The following is a 24,872-nucleotide window of genomic DNA, read 5'->3' on the forward strand; positions in this document are numbered from 1 at the left end:
TTTCAGAGACCTGAACAACGAAGGTAGGAACCATTCCACTGTGGGCCAGGAGAACTGACCTAGGTGAATTCCTGGTAGGCACTGGTCAGAAGTTGTGCAAATTGACTGTATTCCAGTTATGCTTTCAAATGAAGCTGATGGATACAGAAGGCAGAGAACAGAGGTCAAACCAAAAATACTTAGAACTTTCTTGGCCTACAAAAACTCTTCAGCACATTGTTCCAAAGGCCCACTAAATTCCAAGTAAACAAATATTAAAACTTACTCCAAGATTGTGAACCTCTTTTTTTAAGTCATGCCTAATATCCCAAACATTAATTTACTTGGTATTTCTCACAATAGTTAACACAAGATATGTTGCAAACTGTTGGTATATGCAGGTGGGAGAATGAATTAATGATTGTAGACACTTTTATTTTGGCCACTGGGTAGATATTAGAATCACTCAATTCATTGCTGGAAAATAAATGCTTGTCATGAATGATGAAGAACTAACATCAGGGGACAGATAGACCATCTTATATATTACTTAATTTAGTGCTTACTAATTTTACAGATGATCAAAGTGAAGTTCAGAGATGGGTTAAATAATTTGCCCTAAAGCATATTTTTAGCAAATGACTTAACCAGGATTCACATTTAGTTGTCTGCATTATTGATAGATGTCCATGTAATATGAATTCAAGGGGGAAGGCTTAAGGAAAGGGGACCAGAAAGAATCTGTGCCCCATCTATGAAAGCCTCACAAACTCTCCAAGAAGATTTAAAATTCCAGTAAAAATTTTCTAATCCCTTTGTTTAAAAACATAGTTCTTATTAAAATGCAAATGTAAGTAGGAGTGGAAAGATTAACTATCAACTCTCAGTCATTGTCACATTTATGACAATTACCCTGGGCTCTCTTCCTGAAAGTTGACTTTGTGCCAGAGTGAACTAGTACCCTAGATGAAGAGCCTCAAGCTTAGGAGAAAGCTACTTTAGTAATTTGGTCCTGGCATTGTATAATGTATGCTTGTGAATATTTAAGGAAAAAAAAAATACATACACACACAAGTATAAATAAGAATCTGACAAAGAATGTGACAATAAAAACAATTATCCACAGATTAGTTAGGGACTTGTTTGGCTACCTAAAACAGAAAATCCAAATAGTGATGACCTAAATAAGATAAGGATTATTTTTCTGGCATGTAATGGAGGTCTGGTGATATCATTCAAGGACCCAGTCTCCTTTTAGCTTTCCTCTCTGCAAGCCTGAAAGTTATCCTCTCAGGATGGCTGCCAGGACTCCAGCAACTGTGTGGAGGCAGGAAGACTGGAAAAGGGAAAAGAGACACAGTTCAGCTGAGTCTTTCCTCTTCAGGGATCTTTCTGAGAAGCCCCCATTTGGGGACTTACTCCCATAATTAATTCATTGGCCAGCACCAAGCTACATGGCCACCCTCTCTGCAAAGTAGGTTGGGAAATGTAATTTTTGCTGTGCTTATTTCTACACCCAACTAACTCAGGGTTTAGTTAGTAAGAAAGGTTAGTAAGAAAGGAGAATGCAGCATGTACTGAATGGAGCACTGGGTGTTATATGCAAACAATGAATCATGGAACACTACATCAAAAATTAATGATGTAATGTATGGTGATTAACATAACATAATAAAATTAAAAATTAAAAAAAAAGAAAGGAGAATGCATATTGAGTTGGTATCTGCCACATTTAAATCTACAAAAGTCAGACTGATCTTTGGCTTCTGCTTTGGGTATGAAATAATAGCAGTCCATGGGACAATATCTCTAAATTTTGGAGGGGAAAAATGTAACCCATAATTTTATACATAGTGAGGTCATAATTCATATGAGAAGCAACAAAAGAAATTTTCCACAGCTAAGAAATTTTCCAATATACAAGGACTTAGAAAATACACGATCTATGTGCACTTCTTTAAAAAAATCCCAAATGATTTTTGCCAAGTGACTAAGAGATGAGTCAAAATTAAAAACATAATCATGAGTTAAATATAATATAAACTCTAAAGATAAGCATTAATATCACTTAAACAGGGAGTTGACCAAGGTAGTATTTTACATAACTATTTTAAATACAATTAAAATAAATGCAATGTCTGACTAGATACCTCAATGAAATATAAACATTTTTTATAAAAACATCAATTAATACAATTAATTCAAGATGGTAGAGAAAGCATCAAAAGATTAATATCTATGAAGGCTTTGAAAAGTTATCAAAGAATTGCCACAAAAGGCTAAAAGGCCAAATAATTTTATTGGTAATTTCCTTCAAACTTTTAAAGAAAAGATAATGCCTATACTATTAACAAAGTTCTGTGCATATGAAAAAGTGAAAGGTTTCCTAATTGATCTGTAAAGTTTCATAAGCTTGATGCCCAAAATTAATAAAAATAACCAATTGAGGTATCCAATTTGACATTGCATTTATTTTAATTGTATTTAAAATAGTTGTTAAAATAATTGTGTAATCAACTCATTAACTGATGTCAATGCAGTAAAAACTGTAAAACAACTCACAAATATGAAGCAAATATATATATAAAAGTATTATTATATAACAACTAACATAATCAATTACAAATTTAATCATAATTAAATTAATTAATTGTAATTTCTAATCCATAAATTATAAATCTAAAAATAATAACTTTATACAAAGATAAAGCATTAGTCAATTTAGTTCTACTTTATAATTTCACTTTGATCAAGTAGTATTTATATAAAATATGCAAGTATAATTCACAATTATGAGTTCCTTTAACATATGAGATCAAAAAAGAAAATTTCAGATCTGTAAATAACTGCTGAAAATGTATTTAATAAATTACAATATGTATTCCTATTAAAATCTAAAAATCTAATACTGAAAGACTATTTTCTTAACATGGTAAAGAATAGCTATCTTAAACCAAAGACAGCAGTTAAAATATTTGAATATATCACTAAAACTAAAATCAAAAGCATGTTGCTATCACCACTATTATCCTACATTAAGAGTTCTGGTCAAGGCAATGAGTAAGACACAGAACTGAAGCAAAAGTCAAAGGCATTGGAAAGGAAGAAACAATATTATTGTTATTTATAGATGACTTGATACTTTACCTACAAATCACGAAAAATCAATTGAAAAGCAATTGTTGGTTTAAGAGGTATATACACAACATAGTCAAAATTCCTTTCAATATGAAATAATCTGAAAATATAATGAAAAATACATCAGTTGTTATATATAAAATATATGAATATATAAATACATATATGTAGGTATAATATCCATATATCCATGTACATATATATATTTATATATCTATATAAAAGTCAATAACTAAAAAGGAATTTACACAAAGAGAACTACAAACATCCTTGGGGTATGGAAGAAGATTTGAATAAATTGAGAGCTTATGTTCTGGAAGGGGAGAGGTCATAGAGTAAATTTTGGGTGAAAAAGTGCTGCTTTAGTCTGTACTCAGAAAACTATAAAATACTCATGAAAGAAATTAAGGAAGACATAAAGAAATGGAAAAAGATTCCATGCTCATGGATTGGAAGAACAAATATTGTGAAGATGTCAATTCTACCTAGAGCAATCTACACATTTAATGCAATCCCTATTAAAATACCATCAACTTTTTTCAACGAAATGGAACAAATAATCCTAAAATTTGTATGGAAACAGAAAAGACCCCGAATAGCCAGAGGAATGTTGAAAAAGAAAAGCAAAGCTGGCGGCATCACAATTCCAGACTTCAAGCTCTAATACAAAGCTGTCATCATCAAGACAGTATGGTACTGGCACAAAAACAGACACATAGATCAATGGAATAGAAGAGAGAGCCCAGAAATGGACCCTCAACTCTATGGTCAACTAATCTTCGACAAAGCAGGAAAGAATGTCCAATGGAAAAAAGACAGTCTCTTCAACAAATGGTGTTGGGAAAATTGGACAGCCACATGCAGAAGAATGAAACTGGACCATTTCCTTACACCACACACAAAAATAGACTCAAAATGGATGAAAGACCTAAATGTGAGACAGAAGTCTGTCAAAATCCTAAAGGAGAACACAGACAGCAACTTCTTTGACCTCAGCCACAGCAACTTCTTCCTAGAAACATCGTCAAAGGCAAGGGAAGCAAGGGCAAAAATGAACTACTGGGACTTCATCAAGATAAAAAGCTTTTGCAAAGCAAAGGAAACAGTCAACAAAACCAAAAGACAACCGACAGAATGGGAGAAGATATTTGCAAATGACATATCAGATAAAGGGCTAGTATCCAAAATCTATAAAGAACTTATCAAACTCAACACCCAAAGAACAAATAATCGAATCAAGAAATGGGCAGTAGACATGAACATTTTTCCAAGGAAGACATCCAAATGGCCACAGACACATGAAAAAGTGTTCCATATCACTCGGCATCAGGGAACTCCAAATCAAAACCTCAATGAAATACCACCTCACACCAGTCAGAATGGCTAAAATTAACAAGTCAGGAAATGACAGATGTTGGCAGGGATGCGGAGAAAGGGGAACCCTCCTACACTGTTGGTGGGAATGCAAGCTGGTGCAGCCACTCTGGAAAACAGTATGGAGGGTCCTCAAAAAGTTGAAACTAGAGCTACCCTACAACCCAGCAATTGCACTACTGGATATTTACCCCCAAGATACAAATGTAGTGATCCAAAGGGGTACATGCACTCCAATGTTTATAGCAGCAATGTCCACAATAGCCAAACTATGGAAAGAGCCAAGATGTCCATCAACAGATGAATAGATAAAGATGTGGTATATACATACAATGGAATATTATGTAGCCACCAAAAAAAAAACAAAACAAAACACGAAATCTTGCCATTTGCAACAACATGGATGGAACTAGAGGGTATTATGCTAAGCAACATAAGTCAATCAGAGAAAGACAATTATGATATGAGGAATTCTTAATCTCAGGAAACAAACTGAGGGTTGATGGAGTGGTGGGGGGTGGGAGGCATGGGGTGGCTGGGTGATAGACATTGGGTAAGGTATGTGCTATGGTGAGTGCTGTAAATTGTGTAAGACTGATGAATCACAGACCTGTACCTCTGAAACAAATAATGCATTATATGTTAAAAAAAAAAAAAAAAAAGAAGATAGTAGGAAGGGAAAAATGAAGGGGGGGAATCGGAGGGGGAGACGAACTATGAGACACTATGGAGTCTGAGAAACAAACTGAGGGTTCTAGAGGGGAGGGGGGTGGGGGGATGGATTAGCCTGTTGATGGGTATTAAAGAGGGCATGTTCTGCATGGAGCACTGGGTGTTATATGCAAACAATGAATCATGGAACACTACATCAAAAACTAATGATGTATGTATGGTGATTAACATAACATAATAAAATAAAATAAAAAACCTTTAAACCCAAAATAAAAGAAAAAGAAAAAAAAGAAATCAATGTATAGAATTAATATAAATCAGGTTAAAGTTCAGAGATTTTTGTGGGGAAAGAGGGGGAAAATTTCACAATGTGATCATAATGGTCATCCAGAATGCAAAAACCTTATTGGTTGATGAGATGTCAGCACCCACAGTCTCCTTAATCTGGAATCCCCATTTTCCTAGACCACTTCTCTGCCTCTGGGGCTAGTTTGGGGCCTCCCAGGGCCATCTGATAAATTACCGTAAATTCTTGGAGAAAGGGTTGAGGTCTTGATCTTGTCTTTACACTAAGGTCCTTGGCATACTTATACAAATTTTCTTCCCTCTGCATTAATCTTCAGTCTCCAAATATCAACATTTCATTTGAGAAAAGAAAAGATTTAATAAAATTAACTTCCACTTCACTAGATACATCACTATATCTGTATTTTCCAAAATTACCTTTAATGAGCCTTATTACCTTGGAACCAGAAATAATGTTAGCATTATTTAAAAAATTATTTAGGAAGAGATCTTAGTGGGGTTCTTGGGCGGCCCAGTTGGTTTAGCATTCAACTCTTGGTTTTGGTTCAAGTCATGATCTCAAGGTTGGCAGATGGAGCCCTGAGTTGGGCTCCTCACTCAGTGTAGAGTCTGCTTGAGATTCTCTCTCTGTCCCTCCCCTTCTCTAAAATAAATACATAAAATAAATCTTAAAAGAAGAGATCTTAGCATCTTAAATGGTTACATTAATAACAAGTTATTTTAAGAAAAGAAAGTCTGTTTCAACAACTGGAACTATAGCGAGCTTTCAGTAAAAGTTATCTGTGGGGCTCTAGGAAAGCTGATAGAGAACACCCAAATCATGGTTGAAACTATAATAGCCACAGAATATAGGAAATGGACTGAATGTAAATTTATTTGATTAAAATTCCATTCTGTATTTAGGAATCTGGTTACCATTCTACATGCTAAAAATGCTAAAAATTATGAAATAAATTAAGAATCATGTCCTATTAGTTACTTGGGGGAAAATGATCAAGAGGTTAACTAATGAAATAATGAGATTTGCCTGCTTTGCCTTTTTTCAAATATTGGAGTGGGTTTGAGGTATGTTTTCTCTCTCTTCTTTTTTACATAATCCCTCCATTTCTAGCTTTGAGGTTATAAAATTCAGAGCCTCTTACGTGTTTTCTTTGTTGGGCCACCAACCCATGTTGGGCAGGGGTGTAGGAACAGAGGGCCCTCTGCTGGGGACTGGCTCCTTTTCTGGTAGGTGAAGGAGGAGATGGGGCTTTCTGTGTTACAGTCACTTCCATGTGTGCCAGCTGATTGATCTGTAGTTACATGCTTGGCATAGAATAAGCATTCATTAGATATTTGTTGAATAAAGCTTTTTTGCTGATTTGTTATGGTCTTAATATTTTCTCACAAATTGTCTTAGATTGAATGATAGTTAATCCACAAATTAGCTGATCCACTGCAGTTAATTGAGAGTTGGATATACATACAAAACTAAACCATTAAGAGAAGAAAATAAATACTCAGTAGAAGAAAAAACTTAATAAAAGCAAAGGAAGTAGTACATCAAAGTGGTAACCACGGATGAGCTTGAATAGTGGAATTTCTGGATTTTCTAAAATACTTAACCAATATTCACCAATTTTATAATAAAAACAGATTTTTGAAAGTATTTTCAGATGTATTTGCACTTTGTGGTGGACTTAGGATTTTGTTTACATGGTATCATAAAGCTTCTTAGACAATCAACAGATCTAATAGCAAAATACAAAACAAACAAAAAATCCCCAAACACTCAGACTTGAAATTTGTCCCTAATATAACTGAAATCTTTAGTTTATAATTGATCTATTCTCACATTGAAATAATGCATGACATTATCTCTTAATACTAGAGAGAAGAGGGGTAAGAGGTGTACTTAAAAGAACAGTAAACAATGGTGAGCAAACATCAATTGTTTCCCCCTCAGTGCTCCTTTGTACCTAACTTATGGTGCTAGTACAGAATTTATCCTCATTATTTTATGATTATTCTCTCTCCCTGTTAATGAACCTACAAATTACCTGAGAATAGGAACCTTGCCTTAATCACACAGTCCATCTCTGGAATAAGTTAGGTCCCCATGTTGTGCTTTCCCATAATGCCCTGAGCTTTCCTGTCTGAGAACTCATCATAATTATAAGGAATATGTTTAACCCTCACTTTTCTGGTTTTATGTGGAGGGATCTCCATTAGAGTGATAACCCTGGTCTCTTATCCCCTCCCAGCTTCTTGTACTCTTAACCACTGGGCTTAGCTGGGAGTGTGGCTCTCTCCTTCAGTGGAGGAGATCAGCCAACTGGCAGGGCCACCCTGGGTTAGCTACTGGGCAGATAGGAAAAGGTGAAGGTGGTCATAGATTGCTTGCAGTGGATGCTACTGGCAGAACCTAAATGATTTTTGGCTCTCTCTTCCTGCAGGGACTCTCAGTCAGATGATTAAACTACTGTGAAGTAATCCTGCAGTTTTATAGAGAAAATTCAGCTCAAGGGAATATTAGAAATCTACATGACTAAGTAAACCACATGTTCCAAACAGTTTTATCAGTCATAAAGCTGGCATTGTGACCTCCACCTCTCTGAAAGAGAATGGTATAATGATATGTTTTCTTAAAATGCTAAAATTACTTTTGATATGGCATCTCTATTGCCTACCAGATGGAAAGATTCATGAAAAGCATAGATCCTACATCTATTTGTTTCCACATTGTATTCCCAATGTCCATCATAGTGCCTAGCATACAGTAGGCAGTCAATGAATATTTGTAGAAAGAATAAATAAATGAATTTATCTTTTGATTATTGCTTTTTAGTACAATCCCTGTTTGAATCTGATCAGGCTGCTGTAACAAAAATACTGTAGACTGGGTGGCTTAAATAACAAACACTTATTTCTCATAGTAGTAGAAGCTGGGAAGTCCAAGATCAAGACACTGGTAGATTTGGTGGCTGTTGAGAGCCTTCTGCCTGGTTATCAGACAAGCCACATTTTTGCTGTACCCTCACTTGGCAGAAAGAGAGAGAGAGCACTCTGGTCTCTTCCTCTTATAGGGGCACTAATCCTATCATGGGGGTTCCACCCTCATGACTTTCTCTAAACCTGATTATCTCCCAAAGGCCCCATATCCAAATACCATCACATTGAAGATTGGGGTATCAACATATGAATTTTAGAGGGGCACAAACACAAAGTTCACAGCAGTCAGGACATAGAATTGGTGCTTAGTAAACACTGATTTGAACTGAAGCTTGGATTTAAAGGATGGGGGTCATGGAAGGAAGCACATTCTGGTTCATTCATTCTTCTTGGCACTTTAACCCAGTCCTCTGTTTCTGAGTGAATGCAAACAGCTTCTTAAGTCCATCTGAGATTTTCCCTGTTGCTTCCCTTTCCCAGCTTAGTACAGTGCCTGAGGGGAAGGGAAGGGAGTATAGGCAGATGGGAACTTGTTGTTTGCGTATTTGCTTGCCTCATCTTAAGTACTATGGAAGAAAAATTATATTTTATTGAAAAAGACAAAATTTGGAGTGAGAGGAAATTAAGGCATCTAATAATAATAGTAATAAGATTTAGAATCTGCTCCACCTTCTATGTAGCACAAAGAGCCTTATTAATTGTGCTGTCATTCCCTTACACAAGTGATTCTCTCCAGGCACTGGCCCACCTCCCATGTCCTTGGGCTCTCTTTGGGCCGTGCCTCCTGCTGGGTGACTCCACTTAGACTCTGAGTTAGGAGTGGAACATTTTCTTAATTTCCACCACACATATGATACTACATGTTGAACATCTGCGAATCTTAAGTGTGGGCTTCATACAGTACCCACAGCACTTTCCCACACATAAATCTCTGTGTGAACTTAGGTCAACTGATACTTGCCTTCATAGGTGACTGTGAGGCCAAGCACATGTTGTCCTTTTGAGCATAAAACCAAGACTCCCTTTCCAGTGGGAAAAAGGCCACAGTTTGAGAAGGCTTGAACAACAGCTCTCAGTAATGTTACTTGTCTGCTTTTTCCTCCTGCTTTTTCCAGTTTGGGTGACTGGAAGTTCATTTAGTCAGCTGGAATCTCAGATTCTCAGAGTCAGAAATCATGGCCTCCTCAACCACACAGGGCTAATGTTCCTCCTCAATACGTGTGGTCCAACCTATATTTTTCCTTCTCTCTGGGCAAAGAGATGACAATGTCTTTGAGATCATTCACTACATCTCCAGACAGCTTCATTCAAATGAAGAGGAGGTTATATGACAATAAGTGTAGTAAATCCAGAGAGATTAGATAGGTAGATAGTTAGAAAGATAGATAGATAGATAGATAGATGATAGATAGATAGATAGATGATAAAGTAAGCATGAAGGATGAAAAGTGCTTCAAAATACTAAAGAGCTCTTCAAAATACTTAATTCCACCCTAAGGAACTGTGTTTCTATAACTTGTTTTGCTTTATACTATCTAGAAAGACAAGTAGACCAAAGCATTTCTAGAAGGAAAACAATCCTACTATTACTCAAACACAAAAATGCAGATGTAGAGAAATCAGGGAATGGGGCAACACCATTGTTTTCTTCCAGTCCATTCGTTGAGTCATTGATGGTCAATGGGAACCCTTCTTCCTCTGGTCTTTCTCCCTCTCTATGTCCATGGTTTTTCCATCCTCTTACACATTTCTGTAGCATCCCAGCTCCACCTTGGATTAAATAGATCCTTCACAATCCTCCACAGGAGTTGGCTTGGGCTTCCAGAGGTTTCTGAGTGGGGCACTGTTGAAGTGAACTCCTCTTACTGATATTTAGTCCATCGTATATAATTTAAGATATTATTTATATTTAAAAAAACCCTAACAAGAGTAATTGGAGCAGAGAACTCCATTGGGTTACATTGAATTTGCCATATAATTAAGCAGATGTAATGACAAAAGGTATTAATCTAGAAGAGAAGATATCCAGTTTTTATGGAGAGCAGAAGTTACTCAATCACAGTCATAGTCTTGAAAGTTGCCTATTTCTATTGCCCTACTCTTTGCTCTCTCTTCTTCATCATCACTCTATACTTTTTTATCTCCTGGAAAAAAAAAAAAAGAAAACCACTTTCACCCTTTGCTTTGCTTCTTAGAGAAAGTTTGATGTATGAACCCTCCTCCTGTGCAAGCTAGAGACATGGGGTTTCTGATTCAGGTCAGAGTTACTGGAGCCAAAAAGACTATGAAAGACAAGATGTAAGAATGAAGGCAGTGAGAATCAAAGACGCAGTGAGGTGATGCCTCTGGGTTAGATCAGAGGATGCCTGTTGGAGGGTAGGGGGTATAAGATGGATAACTAAGATGGGGCCAGACTGTGGAGGGCCAAGGAATCTTGACTTAGTTCTGTTGCCCTTTGGAAAAGCAACCATACATTTGCAACAGCAGGCGTTCCTCTCCTGCACCTCTGCTGCTATCTTGTCTCAACTTCTGCTCCTGGCTCATCTCCCTCTCTCCTTAGATGGGGAGCTCAGCTGTTCTGGACAACAGAATGGGAAGTCACTGAGATATCCTGGAGCTTTGCTTTTGTGGTTCTGATACAGAGCGTTAGACCTAATTTAATTTGAAAATAATATAATAAGATGAAAGGAAATCCCACTTGAGCTCCTCATTTTAAAAAGAGTTCAAATAAAAAGATGATGTGAGCCTGAGACCTGAACCTCAAAGAAGGCCTCTGATCAATGGAGGCAGAGGGGGGCCAGATGTTTTTCCCATCTGTGTCTCGTCCCTTCTGGCATGGGGGCCAGATGAGAGAAGGAAGCACACAGCAGAAGAACACGCCAATTTGCTGATGCTGCCCTCTTATTTAGCTTATGGAAATTTCATAGCATCTAAGGTCTAACTTTCCCCCCTGGATTTGAGGGGAAAACTACCTATAGCCCTCTTGAACTAGTTTCATGGAAGGAACTTTGTTACTGTGCAGAATTTCACCCAAGATTAATTGAACTTGACAACCTGAATGTCTTCTGCATGATGTACTAAAGTAGTGTTTTTGAAAAATGTCAGTATCTGATCCTTAGTGTGTGGTTTTTAGATGTCCAAAGTATTCCCACTTCTCAAATTCCCTTTAAGAAGCTGGAATGCAATGCATTTCTGGGTTTTCTTTATTTCGGATGAATCCCCACCTTGTTATAGCAGAACTAAATATATTCCAAATCAACAATTCATCACAATAAAAAAAAATACTAAATGATATCCAGAATGGCTGACCTCAGTTCAACACAAACCATTCTCTACTTTACAGGAAATTGAGATCACAGGCCAGCTTTACATTAAATGGAAAGTGTACGCTACCATCTTGTGGACAAAATATAAATAACACTGAAATATACTCAAGACTACTTCTTTCCCTTGAAATATAGTTAATACCTAACTGGTCCTGGTCTACCACATGCCATCATGACAACCATCCCATGCAATTTGGAATTTTGGCCCTAAATGATCTTTGTCAACAGATCAGGGGTAGTACATGAAAAAATGAGAGTTTATTGAGAAAATTGTGGAACACAATTACCAGAAAGACCTGGGTCCTCATATAACCTTTGACTCTTTTATCTAGTTTTCATTTTCCTAATTACAAAAGGATTCTCTTCATCTTGTAGTAGACACATGGGTTTTGGGTGGTGTTGACAGGGTTAGCTTAACACAATGTCGTATGGAGTTGAATGTGTTAATTCCAATAGAAATTCGTTTTTTTAAATTAATTAATTAATTAATTAATTAATTTTTTTATGTAGTGTTCCATGATTCATTGTTTGCGTATAACACCCAGTGCTCCATGCAATACGTGCCCTCTTTAATACCCATCAGCGGGCTAACCTATCCCCCCACCCGCCTCCCCTCTAGAACCCTCAGTTCGTTTCTCAGAGTCCATAGTCTCTCATGGTTCGTCTCCCCCTCCGATTTCCCCCCCTTCATTACATTTGAAATTAGTTTATCAATCAGTTATTTTCTTTTTTTATTGATCAGTTATTAATGTAAAAATTAGCTATTTTTCTCCTGAATGATTTGTGCACGTGCACACGCACACACACACACACACACACACACAAATCTCCCCCTCATCATGGTACTAAAGGAATGACATTCTAGAATGTGGAAGTGTGATTGCTGTCATCACAGCTGAATGAAAGAAGAAATCATAGAATCACGGCATCTTAGGATGGACAAGGACCTTCAAGTTTATCAAAGTCAATCACTCTTGTAATGTTTGAATCACTTGTACAGTATCTAGCCACTCTTTGAATATTTCTTCCCAGAATATAATAAGAAAGTACTGGCAATTGGACCCATGTGAAAGACAGAGAAACAGGAAATTCTAGTACAAATTTCCATAGATGCATTTTGTTGTTGTTAGTACAGAAAGAGAAATTAGCAACATTAGGCTAGTTGTTAGAGAATCTCTATGGAAGATTCAGTAAATGCCAGTCTTTCTCCCTTGAGGTAGAGGTCCTAGCCTATTTACAGTATGACAAATTGTTCCCATGCTCACTGTAGCTCAGAAGATCTTCTAAAGTTAGAACCTTCCAGTAGTAAAAGAGAAGCAGGATATTTAGCACAGGGTGAGGATCTGTTTTATTCAATCAATTCTTCCTTTAAGCCATCATATCTAAGTTAGGGATATAGTGTACAAATGTTTGTGTATGTATGTTTGTGCATGTGCACTCCATGGATTCTTCCTCATAGGGAAATTATGACTCCCCTGCCCCCAGGTGGATCCCAGTGATAAGGCACCACTGAAGGAGGCTGCATCATGTTCATTTCTGTTGTGAGTAAAAAATATACACCTGGTCTTTCATAGGTTTCTTAGCTGTATATAAAGGAGTAATTTACATCTTGTACTATCTCCCATAGAGATATTTCAGAGATTATGATACCATCATCCCTCATTAGTTCACTAAGCTCAGTATTTATATTTCTATTAAGACACTGCATACACAATAGAGAGCAGAACCACCCTCACTTCATGGTCACTGTTGAAGCCCTGAGTTTCTGCAAATACAGGTGCTCTAAAACCACAACACACAGACTGATGCCTGGACAGGGAGCGTAGGTGAGAATTAGAAATGTTACTCACCACACTTGAGCAACTGTTGGCCTTCCAGACCAATTCCACTTGTCTCTGTGTTTTGATTTGCCTGATCTCCCTCCTTGGGGGTCTTTAGGTTGTTGTTGCTGTTGTTTGTTTTCATTATATCTTGTGGCCAAAGGTATAAATGTACCTCTGAGGAGAGACCATTACTTTAAAAGGTCTGAGGAAGCTTTGAAAGAAAAGCTGGTTACAAACTGTGCCTTGATAAACTGCTTTTAAACCACCAGTGCCAAAGCACCTTAAAGTCAATGAGAAAATTACCCAAATCTGATGAGAAGAAGGAAGCTTCTCCACTGCACTGTTGTCCACAATTTGCACATGGTGTTTTCAGTTGCTCTATGTGTGTGTGTATATATACACATATACACACAAAGAATATATATATATATATTCTTTCATTGAAGTATAATGGACATATAACATTATATTAGCTTCTATCGTACAATGTAATGATTCAATATTTGTATATATTGCAAAATGATCACAAGATAAATCTAGTTAACACCCGTCATCATCCATAGTTAAAGGTTTTTTTTTTCTTGTGATGAGAACTTCTACTCTCTTAGTAACTTTCAAATATGCAGAGCAGTTTATTAACTATGGTCACCATACTGCACATGACATCCCCAGGACTTATTTATTTTATACGTGGCTATCTATTTTTATGTGAGTGATTACTTTTTTGAATGCTAATACTAGCATTTTATCATAACATTTTCAGGGTTCTTCTGTGCTTAAGAAGATTTTACTGCATTCTTACATATAGATTTAGGGTAATTTAAAGTTTTTCTTGTCACCAGATGATCTTATCTCCAAAATAGTGGTGGAACTCAATGGGCAAACAAGGCTCAATGTCCAGAATGTTCCTGCATGGTCAAGTTTACTTGATACTTCTTTGTTCTGTATTTGAAAAGTTTGTGTAATATGGGGCACCTGGGTGGCTCAGTTGGTTAAGCATCTGCCTTCAGCTCAGGTCATGATCCCAGGGTCCTGGGATCAAGCCCTGCATCAGGCTACTTGCACTGTGGGGAGCCTGCTTCTCCCTCTCCCTCAGCCTACCATTCCCCCTGCTTGTGCTCTCTCTCTCTCTCTGTCAAATAAATAAATAAAATCTTTTTTTAAAAAAAAAGAAAAGTTTGTGTAATAGACATAAAGGATACTGGGAGAGTTACAGAAATTCCAAAAGAGCTCAAGAATAGAATGAATGATATTATTTCTTGAATGTTTATGAAACAGTTAATCTGCCAAGGCTTTTCCATATACAGTAGCCTGAACATCACCATTCCAAGCTTGGTGTGCATAAGTGGCTCATCCAAGTGACAAAGTTAGAAGTACTAGATTAGAACTCAAAGCCTATATTCTGTTATGCCACACGTATGGTTCTCATATAGAGATTGAAGTGTGGCCTGTGTGAGTTTTGATAAAATAAGAGTAAATATGATAAAACAAAACATTCAACCAGAAAGTATCCAATTAACATTTTGGCTCTGTAAGACTGGAACTTGGGGGAGAAGTCAAAGCTATTGATATAGATTTTATGGTCACCTGCATAGATGGCAGATCTAAAACTATGAGAAGAGGTGAGATCATCAAGGGGTGGCATGGAAAGAACAAAGTGCAAACCCTGAATCCCAAAGAAAGCCCATAAGCAAGTGGGTAGCTAAAGAGATGAGCCTCTGATCCACAACAAATCCAAAAGCCAAGAGGAACGTATCATTACTCCTCTCCCTTTACAAATCAAGAACCTGAAATACAGAAAGAAAAGTGACCTGCTCAAAGCTGCACATCAAATAAGCATACAACCTAGGCCAGAAGCTAGGGTCCTTGTCCCCCGGCCCATGGCTTTTTGCCCCACAACTTTAAAGTGGAGGCCTTCTGTCTTCCCTAAGGCAGTCATTTTCTCCCCAGCAGGTAAGAACAAATAAATAAATCCCTAGGAGAGTACTCCAACCCAGTCTGGGCTTCATCTCTGTTGATCTGACAGCTTTCTGGTCTTTAAATGAAATGGTCTCATGTTAAGGCTTGGTGTACACAGAGGGCATGAGGGCAGACAGTGGGGGAGAAGCAGGAATCAGTATTCATTTTCTCATTTAATTAACCGTATTCAACAGAACTAATGCCATGGCAAATTACTAAAGTCCATAACACATACTTCAAGGAATAGTTGGGGCCCATTTTTTCAGCCCATTAGTGATCAGAAGAACAGCCTCATAAACCCAGGTCTGTGAGCCAAAAGGAAAAATGTGTATAATTGGAAAAAGGCTGAAAACAATCCTGGATAATAAATTATATTTACTCAGTTCCTTTGTCCTTCCAACTCTACAGCTAGCCTCACATTTCATAAGGGAGCCTGGAGAAGAGGCAAATGCTGAGAGGAAGCCTGTACTTATTAGGCACCAGGGGGAGGCCTCCAAGATTAGTGAAATCAGTTGTTTACTTAGATTCCACTAACTTGCAGGGTGCGTCATGCCGAGAGGAGGCTGTGGCTGCATGCTTCCCTCATGGTCTAGAGCAGGGTCTCACAGCTTAACCATTATCTATAGGAAAATTGGCAGGAATCGCTTAGCAAAATCTCTTCTAATTAGGTGTTCTGATAATCTTCTAAATTCCCTCCTGCAAAAGCCAGCTACCTACCTCATTTCCTTGGACTGCCTGGAGTTACAATCTTCTCTGACATGTAATGGATTTTTCTCCCTGGGAGATAGCTCTTCAGCAAAAGGAAAATGAAATGGAGCTCTCCTGCTTACTGAGTGCATTTTCTTTAACATGTAGATGTATAAACATGTGTGCACACACACACTAGTGTCTCGTGTGGATTGAAACCAGCTGGAATGTATTTGTCAGGGAGTGCCAAACTTCAGTCAGTCATAGAACTTGAAATGGATCTCCCTGTTTGCTGTGATGAGTCTTCTGGTTGTTGCTTATGTTGCTACCAGAGATGCATGAATCTGATCATTCAATTCTCGTCCCTAAAGACATGATGGGAGTCATATTTTTAAGCCCAAAACTCCTGGTAGGGGCGGCTCCTGGGGGAGGCAGAGAAACCAAAACAACTTGACCTCCCTGCTCAGAAGTTCCCACCACTGTCCCCTGCCTGTGCCACCACTTACTCACCCCACACGGCACATAAGGTAGCTTTGCTTGCCATTTCCCACATGGAAACGTATCCAACAGAGCTGCCATGCCCATATATGTGTATTGTAAAGTAAGGGCTGGGAAAAGAATTTGCTCCTAAGAAATATTCCCTAGTAGTGGCCCCTTTTCAACATTGTTAAGATGTCATATTCACCTCATATTTATTATGGTCTATTATGAAAGTAAAAGTCTGCCTGTTGAGTTCTCTACTGGAGTATTCAGTAGTCAGACCACAAGGCAGTGTGAGGGTGATGCCTTTTTTTTTTTTATAGATTTTATTTATTTATTTGACAGAGAGAGACACAGTGAGAGAGGGAACACAAGCAGGGGGAGTGGGAGAGGGAGAAGCAGGCTTCCTGAGGAGCAGGGAGCCCGATGCAGGGCTCGATCCCAGGACCCTGGGATCATGACCTGAGCCGAAGGCAGACGCTTAACGACTGAGCCACCCAGGCACGCCAGGGTGATGCCTTTTTATGCAAGAGCACCCCCCCATATTAGAAGTAGGATTCCTTTCTAAGTATCAAGAAGCCTTTGTAATATGATTTGAAGGCTCTTTTCCTCTCCCAGAGTCTCTCCCCACCTGAAATTGTTAAAGCCCTGCTAAGAAAGTAAGCTCTGCAAAAGCAAGAATCTTACTTGTTCTGTTTATTATTACTGTTTGCATGTTGCATGGCTTAGAAAATGCTTATTGAATAAATGGATGAAGAAAACCAGGAACGCTGCCATTTTGAGATTTATTTCTTTGGGTCATCAGAGCGTTGAGGCAATTATCTCTAAGAAATGGGTAATGCTTTCAGCCTTCCCAACTCATGACCTTGCGGACTTTACAAACTTATTTCATCCTTCTGACCCAGGGAAACTTTTAACAATAGCACTAACTATAGTCTTTTTGTGAAGAATAAAGACAATTTATGTTTATTTGGGAATGTAGTATGTACTTCATAGACATTATCTTTATTCTTCACAATAAGACTGAGAAGAATAACAGCCTGACTTGACAGGTGAGAGACCAATAGCTGAGATAAATTAAACAACTTGTCTAAGGTAGCCTAATCAGTGAGCGGTAGATTTGAATCCAGATTTATGTGAGATGAAACTTGTAATTATAAGACACCAGGGGAAGGTCTCAGAGGAGAGTGAAATAAACTGTTTACTTGGATTCACCCAATTTAAATGCTGTGTAAGAGTGAGAATTCCTGTTCCCATTTTCTCAATGGATGTTCCTCCCTCTACAAAGTGTGGCCATGAGCCAGCAAGATTCCCATGAGAAAGTATATGGAAAATGCAGTCTTGGACTTCACCCTAGTCCTACTGAATCAGAATGTGCCTTTTAACAAGACCCCCAGGTGATTTGTCTGTACACTAAAGGTTGAAAAATGCTGGCCTGCTCTCAGTGCACACTGCAGCAGATTCTGAGAGAAGACGGAGCAGAGAGAAAAATTTGGAATGCAGCCAGCACTCAGAGAAGACAGGCCTGTCCCTATAGCCATCATATCACTGGAAATAGCAGGGAGCAGGCTGAGGGCACAGTAAGGGATACTGGATCTGTGATTGGAGAGAACAGCATTCCCCACTTAGCACCACAAACCCTTGCTTCAATCAGAGGAGGCATCTTACTGTAATCATAGATTTTATTATTAAGTCTCTATTAGGGTGGCCAGTTTGTCCTGGCTTACTGGGGACTTTGCTGCAGGTCCTACATCTTAGGAAACTCTTCCATTGCATGCAAACTATAACAGTTGGTCACTCTAGTCTCCATATCTTCCTAAAGGAGCAAATAGTAAAGTTGCTTGAGACTTAGATCCTGAAGATGCATATTACCACCTACCACTGTTGTTGTCTTATACAAGCCACTCAGTGTCTTTTTTTTTTTTTTTTTTACCTGCAGAATGGAGATCATACCAAGCTCATATGGCAGTTGCAGGACTAAATTAGAAGCTATAGACATTATGATCACCAAGGCAGGGGCATTTATGGTCCATCCTAGTAGATCTGAAGAGTGTTTGTGAACACACTATGTAAACTAAGATACAATCATGTATCCGAGGTGTTGCTAATATTATGAGTATGTGTTATTTCCCAAGTACCACTCTGTCCAGTTCTACCCAATCTGAACAGTTTTGGATAAATCATAGTCTCCTCTTTGAAGTCCCTTAACTCACCCCAGCCATAGTGGATCCTCTCACTTTTAAAGAATCTTGAGTCACTTGAAGAAAATCATTTAGTGTTACCAATGTTAAGAATATGTACTCTGGAGTCAGAGGGGCAAATCTTGGCTCCACCAATTAATATTCAGGTGACTTTGGGGAAGTTACTTAACCTCATGGGGTTTAACTGTTTCATTTATAAAATGGGGGTAATTCAAATGGTACCTGTCTCCTTCGTAGTTGGGTGTATGGAAAAGATAATGTTATATCTATGCCTGGCATAAGCCAAGTGATACGTTAGTTGATCTGTTCTGAAATACATTTAGTGCTTAACTTCTTAGAATCTAATTCTTATAGGACCTCCATCTCGGAGAAGCATCCTTTTGTAAGAACAATTTTTCATCTTCTTTTTTAAAAATCTTTTTAAAGATTTTATTTATTTATTTGAGAGAGAGGGTGAGAGAGATCACAGAGGGAGAAGGAGAGGGAGTAGCAGACTTACCACTGAGCAGAGAGCCCAATGTGGGGCTCAATCCCAGGTCCCTGAGATCATGACCTGAGCCAAAGGCAGACGTCCAACTGCCTAAGCCACCCAGGCACCCCAATTTTTCATCTTCTTTAAACTTCTTATGTGTTTGCCTTGTCACCTTCTCCTAGATTGTAAGCTTCTTAAAATTAATAATAATAATTTTATCTAGACCATCTCCTCCAAGACCAGCAGTAAAAGCAGCATTTCAAGCCCTCATTATTGTGCCAGGCATTGTGACAAGCAAATTGCCATCACTGGGTGAGCACTTACTATGAAGCAGATACTTTACGTAGGTTAGTTCATGAATCTTCATAACATCTCCATGTGGTAGGGATCATTATCCCCATCTTACCTATCCCCCACCTCTCCACCCATATAGACATGCCCATCATTCTGGCTTCTGCGCCCAACCTTGCATGAAGTTTGTTTTCTCCTGATTACCCTGCTAGTTCTTAGTTTTGGACTTATCTTCAAGCCAGGGGCCTGGATGGTCTTTGAGAAATCTGAAGAGAAGGTCATTAACAAAGGATCATTTCCCCAAACTGACCTTTTATGAAAACCTCAAGCTAAAATCCGCCCCCCCTCAGAGCCTTGTTTTCTCCTACTAGAAGACAGTATCATGTGAGCTTGAGCAAGAAGTTGGAAGAGTTCTGAAATGATGCAAGTGCAAGTGTTAATCTCCAAACAATCCAGAGCAAATAACTTAGTTTAATAAGTCAGTAGATATCTAAAGAGGGATTAATATGCAAATAACTGTAGTGAAAGAAAATGAATTACAATAATGGGCCAGTTGCTCATATATCATTTACCCTACTTTCAGATCTGCTCCTGCACATTGTTTTTTGAAACAGGACCCATAAACTGACAGTCTGCAGGCCTAATATGGCTCACAGCTAAGTTTGGTTTTGGTTTACACAAATGTTTTAAAACTCAGGGACTTCACACTAAAATCTATACTTACAGCTTCTCTTTAAAAATGGAAAGATCTGACAAAATTTCCATATGTTAACAATTGCTGGAGCTACCATTTCCCATCATTTTACACCAGACTGTTTTACTCATTTATATTCTTTGTCTGACCCCTACAGCAGTTGTGTTCTCTACTCCATTATGCAAGTGTCTGCCTTTATAGACAAGTCCAATGAAAGGAGGTTGTACCTGCCCACCGTCTCTATTAATGGGATGAGCTTAGGCAGCCATATTTTCTATGTTACCTCCCACCAGTCGTCTACTTCTCAGCTGTGGCTGACTCCACCAGGAAGGGCAACTGATTCAGAAGTGGCCCATCCTGAGGCTTGCCAGGGACTTCTGGCCTGGTAAAGAAAAGTGAGCAAGGGTAATCACCTTCTTCACTCAGAATGTTGGAATTAGAAAGCTGAGTAGCTATTGCCAACTAGTGGGGGAGAAAAAATGGAGAGATTATGAAATGCACTTAGCATCACAGCAAGACAAAGCCCTCTGCAAGCCGACCTGTGAGATGGAGAAAACCCATTAAGAAAGGAGAATACCTTTTGCATCAAAAGAGGCAGTGATAAGATACCAGGCAGCCCTGAAAGGTTGAGAGATTAAAGATTGATGTCATTCTCAATTCTAGTTCTGCTGAGACCTGATATACTTGGCTTCTAATCCTTGGGTGTCTTTGAGTTCGGAGAAATTTGCCCCCACTTGTCCTATATCTACCCTTCTTCTTAAGGACATAATACCTGGATTTTCTTAAGTGAACCATCTCACCATGAGAGAAAAGCCCATCTGAGAATGAAGCCTACACATAGGGGAGAAAAGAACCCCACCCCACCTCCAAATATTTCAGATGTTTCTTATTTTTCCTGAAACGGTTGTATTTTTTAAGTCTTCATTCAGCATATTTGCCTGTATTTAAAGCACAAGTGAGAAATGTAGTAATGGTGAAAATGTATTTCCTAAGCATTTATTGGGTATGATCTATATATGATCCACTGTGGTAGACACTAAGAGGGAAACAAAGATGACCAAAATCCCTATGCTCAAGGAGCTTACAATTGAATGAAGACAGGAAATGTACATGAATTGCTATAGCATAACAAAGAATGAAATAAACGCAGCAGTAAGTACTTCCCAGTGGTCAGAGTCCTTAGGGAAGAGAGGGGAAGAAGCCATTCTCTGCACTGGAGTGGGGCAGATTAGAAATCCAGCTTCCTAGCACATGAGGAGAGATGATAGATGGATAGCAATTTATAAGGAGCACTGAGAAAGGGCAGTGTTGATGGGCATGAACTGAGGAGACGGAAAAGGAATGCAAGAGAACCAGAAGCATAGCAAGATAAAAAGAATGATCCCCTTCCCAGGGACTCAGGGCATCCCTGAATGCCAATCCGCTGTTGCCATCACAGTATACCAAAATTGAATATCATGAAGGGTAGAGAAGGGAGAGGTCACTGTGGATTTGGGAAGTCAGGGAATCCTTCCTCAGGAGATCAGCCTTCAATGGGGCCTTGAAGTTTGCCTAGGAGTTAGAGAAGGGTGAGAGGCACAAGGGCATTCTAGGTGAAAGGAACCATGGGGGGGCGCCTGGGTGGCTTAGTCCACTAAGCATCTGCTTTCGGCTCAAGTCATGATCTCAGGGTCCTGGGATCGAGTCCCACATTGGGCTCCCTGCTCAGTGGGGAGTCTGCTTCTCACTCCCCCTCTTCCTCTGCCTCTCTCCCCCAGCTCATGTTCTCTCTCTGTGTGTCTCAAATAAATAAAATAAAATCTTTAAAAAAGAAAAAAAAGAAAGGAACCATGGGTGCAAAAGCATTGGAAGATGAAGGAGCTGTTCTCTGTCCTTTCAGGGGCAGAATGTGTATGTTTGTGGGGACAGGGGAGTGAGTGAGTGACCAACCCTTAACTGCAGTTGATAGCTCACAGTGGAGAGTGGTAGAAAAACACTGTCGATAAGGCCGTCTGGGGCCAGCCCAGGGAAGGCCTTGGATTTCAGGACAAAGGGTCTGGATTTGATCCTGGAGGTAGTGGGAGCCAGAGAAGACTGGGGAAAGGGGTTGACTCGATGAAAGAGTTCCTCATTCACTAAAAAAAAGCACCAGCACAGCTCATTTTTCTCCTTAGAAAACAATCTCAGAATTTAGTTTTAAATGCACCCCCCAGCTCCATAAAAAGCATATACCAGCCCCTGCAGGGCTCCCAGGGGGAGTTCATGAGTTCAGACTCAAAGCACAAGATGTGTTTTACTTGGCATTTAAGCATGTCTATGGGTGATGTGTGTCCTCAAATGAGGACAGACTGATATGATTAAAAATTTCTATTTTATTTTTTTTAATTATTATTTTTTTTAATTTTGTATCAGTTATTCTGACTCTCTCATTATGCCTTTGCTCTTCACTATTCAGCCCGGACTCCTTCACTTCTGAATATCCAGAATAAAATGGCTGTAAGACAAATCAGAGACTTAGTAGCATATGTGGTGCAGATTCTCAGGATAAGGCCTTTGCAGGAACTAACTACTGCTTTTTCAAGCTTTCTAAGTCTCACTTGGTCTGTGGCAGATTTTAGGAACACCTACCATAGCATCTGGCACTTGGCAGGGACCCAACTAGAACTAATTGGTAACAATGTTTATGATAGTAGAGTTTTAAATGAAAACCTTTTATGTATTTCTTCTCTCCTTTCTTTCCCCTTTCTTCCTGCTCACATTTTTTCAATTCTCTTTCCTCCTTTTTCTTTTTACTTTCTATCTCCTTGTAACTTTCTTTTTCCTTACAGGAACTGGGAAAGACAAGGGTGTGTGGGCGGCCATGGCGTCCCTCCAAGGAAAGTGTGAGGCTTTGGGCAAAATAGATCTCTCATTTCTTCCAAACATAGGTCTAATCTGAACTGCCTCCAGGCTCTAGTCTCCAATCCAACTTCAGTGGTTTCAGTTGGACTCCATGAGAAGGGACCCCAGGGATACTGTGTCGTTAGTCTTGTCTTGGAGAAAACCAGCTTTTATGCACCTACTTGTTTCACATATTGGGGCAACTACATTTCCTTTCCTCAAGTCACTAGAGCCCAGGAGAGACTCTTCTGAGTGAAATGCCTTGTGAAGAGAAGCAGGACTTCATGAAGAGTTTGATTTATCCCCAAATGATCTATTGTTATGCATCAAACATGTTTTCCCTATGAACCAGTTGGCAGGGAGCACGCAGATAAATTACTACAAGATGTAACCAGACAAGCTGTTGAAAAGGGAAATGGCTCTCTGTGTGTGGAACTCAGGAGAGCACATCTATAAACATGTGTTGGGAAATCAATTCAGTGTAACTTTGTTGGAAGAAATGAGCTGCTGCCCCCAAACTACCAGCTTGCTGTGATAGCTGTTTTTTGTTTGTTTTTTTTTGAGGTCATCGCCCATTGTCTTAGTGGTGAGAATGAAAAAACATGGGTAAGACCTACTCCAAAGTATCTTCAAAGGGGAGTAGATACTGGATTATCCATAAGCAACTGTGAATTCTCTCCATAGGCGCAAGTCATGTTAGCTAACCTTGTTTTCTGGAGAGAATGCGTTAGAGTGATTCTATCTGCCTAAAACAATATTTAGCTGATGTAATGACAGATTTCAAAAGAATAATAGTAAAATATAATATAATAAATATAATATAATTAATATAATATAATATAATATAATTCAATACTATAGCACAGTGCTATAGAGTTTGATATGTAAGAAAAAACTCTGGGCATGGCATGGGGGCTGGGAATAATAAATCCTGCCTGACCACATTCCACTTGCTAGTCTGTGACTCTTAGAAAGTTCCTTGACTTCTCTTAGATTTCCCCCTTTTATAAAGGAGAATAGGTATATACTACTTGCCTTACAAGGCTGTTTTGTTTTAAAACATGCAACATGCTCTATAACTGCATTGTGGCTAATTAAATTTAAATGAATTAAATTAAATACAATGAAAATCTATTTCCTCAGTCACACTAGCCACATTTCAAGTGCTCAATAGCCACATGGGGGTTTTTGACTACTGTATTGGGCAGCACAGATATTGAACACTTTCATTATTGTGGGAAGTTGTATTGGACAGTGTGGTTCTAGTACATGCCAGACACAGAGTAGGTACTTTGTACATAATTGTTGCCTCCTGCTTCATAGTTTTCAAAGCACTTTCACACATGGGACCTGATTGAAGGACTATCTTTCCAGTGAAGTTGGAATGTCCTTTGACAGTCTCTTGGACAAGACTGACTCTCTATATGGTGTTCTAACCTGGCTCAACGCTACAGAGCATGGTGACTACTAGAAAACTGGACTTTATTTAAAAGATTCCAAATGCATATGTGAGAGGCTTTGACTCCAACCACATAAGCTATCTTAGTAGAGGTAATAATGAGAGTAGAAATGAAGCAGAATCAACAACAACAACAACAGCAAACAACCTTATAAGAATAACCATCAAATACTCAGGCTTTATCCATGATGTGAATAGTCTAAATGAATTGTGCTAACGTA

The 24,872-nt window shown here is 38.7% G+C and overlaps 1 protein-coding gene and 1 long non-coding RNA gene across 6 annotated transcripts in view; both read left to right on the plus strand.

Moving 5' to 3' along the window:
* The window catches only part of LOC144382410 (uncharacterized), a 162,715-nt gene that overhangs the window by 56,025 nt on the left and 81,818 nt on the right, over positions 1–24,872 (plus strand). The window lies entirely within an intron of this gene.
* Positions 6,188–8,282, plus strand: LOC118543852 (uncharacterized). Its single transcript, XR_004921295.2, has 2 exons — positions 6,188–7,384; positions 7,905–8,282. It is a non-coding gene; the product is annotated as an uncharacterized LOC118543852 (long non-coding RNA).

This window comes from Halichoerus grypus, chromosome 6, assembly GCF_964656455.1.
Source record: "Halichoerus grypus chromosome 6, mHalGry1.hap1.1, whole genome shotgun sequence".
Lineage (NCBI taxonomy): Eukaryota > Metazoa > Chordata > Mammalia > Carnivora > Phocidae > Halichoerus > Halichoerus grypus.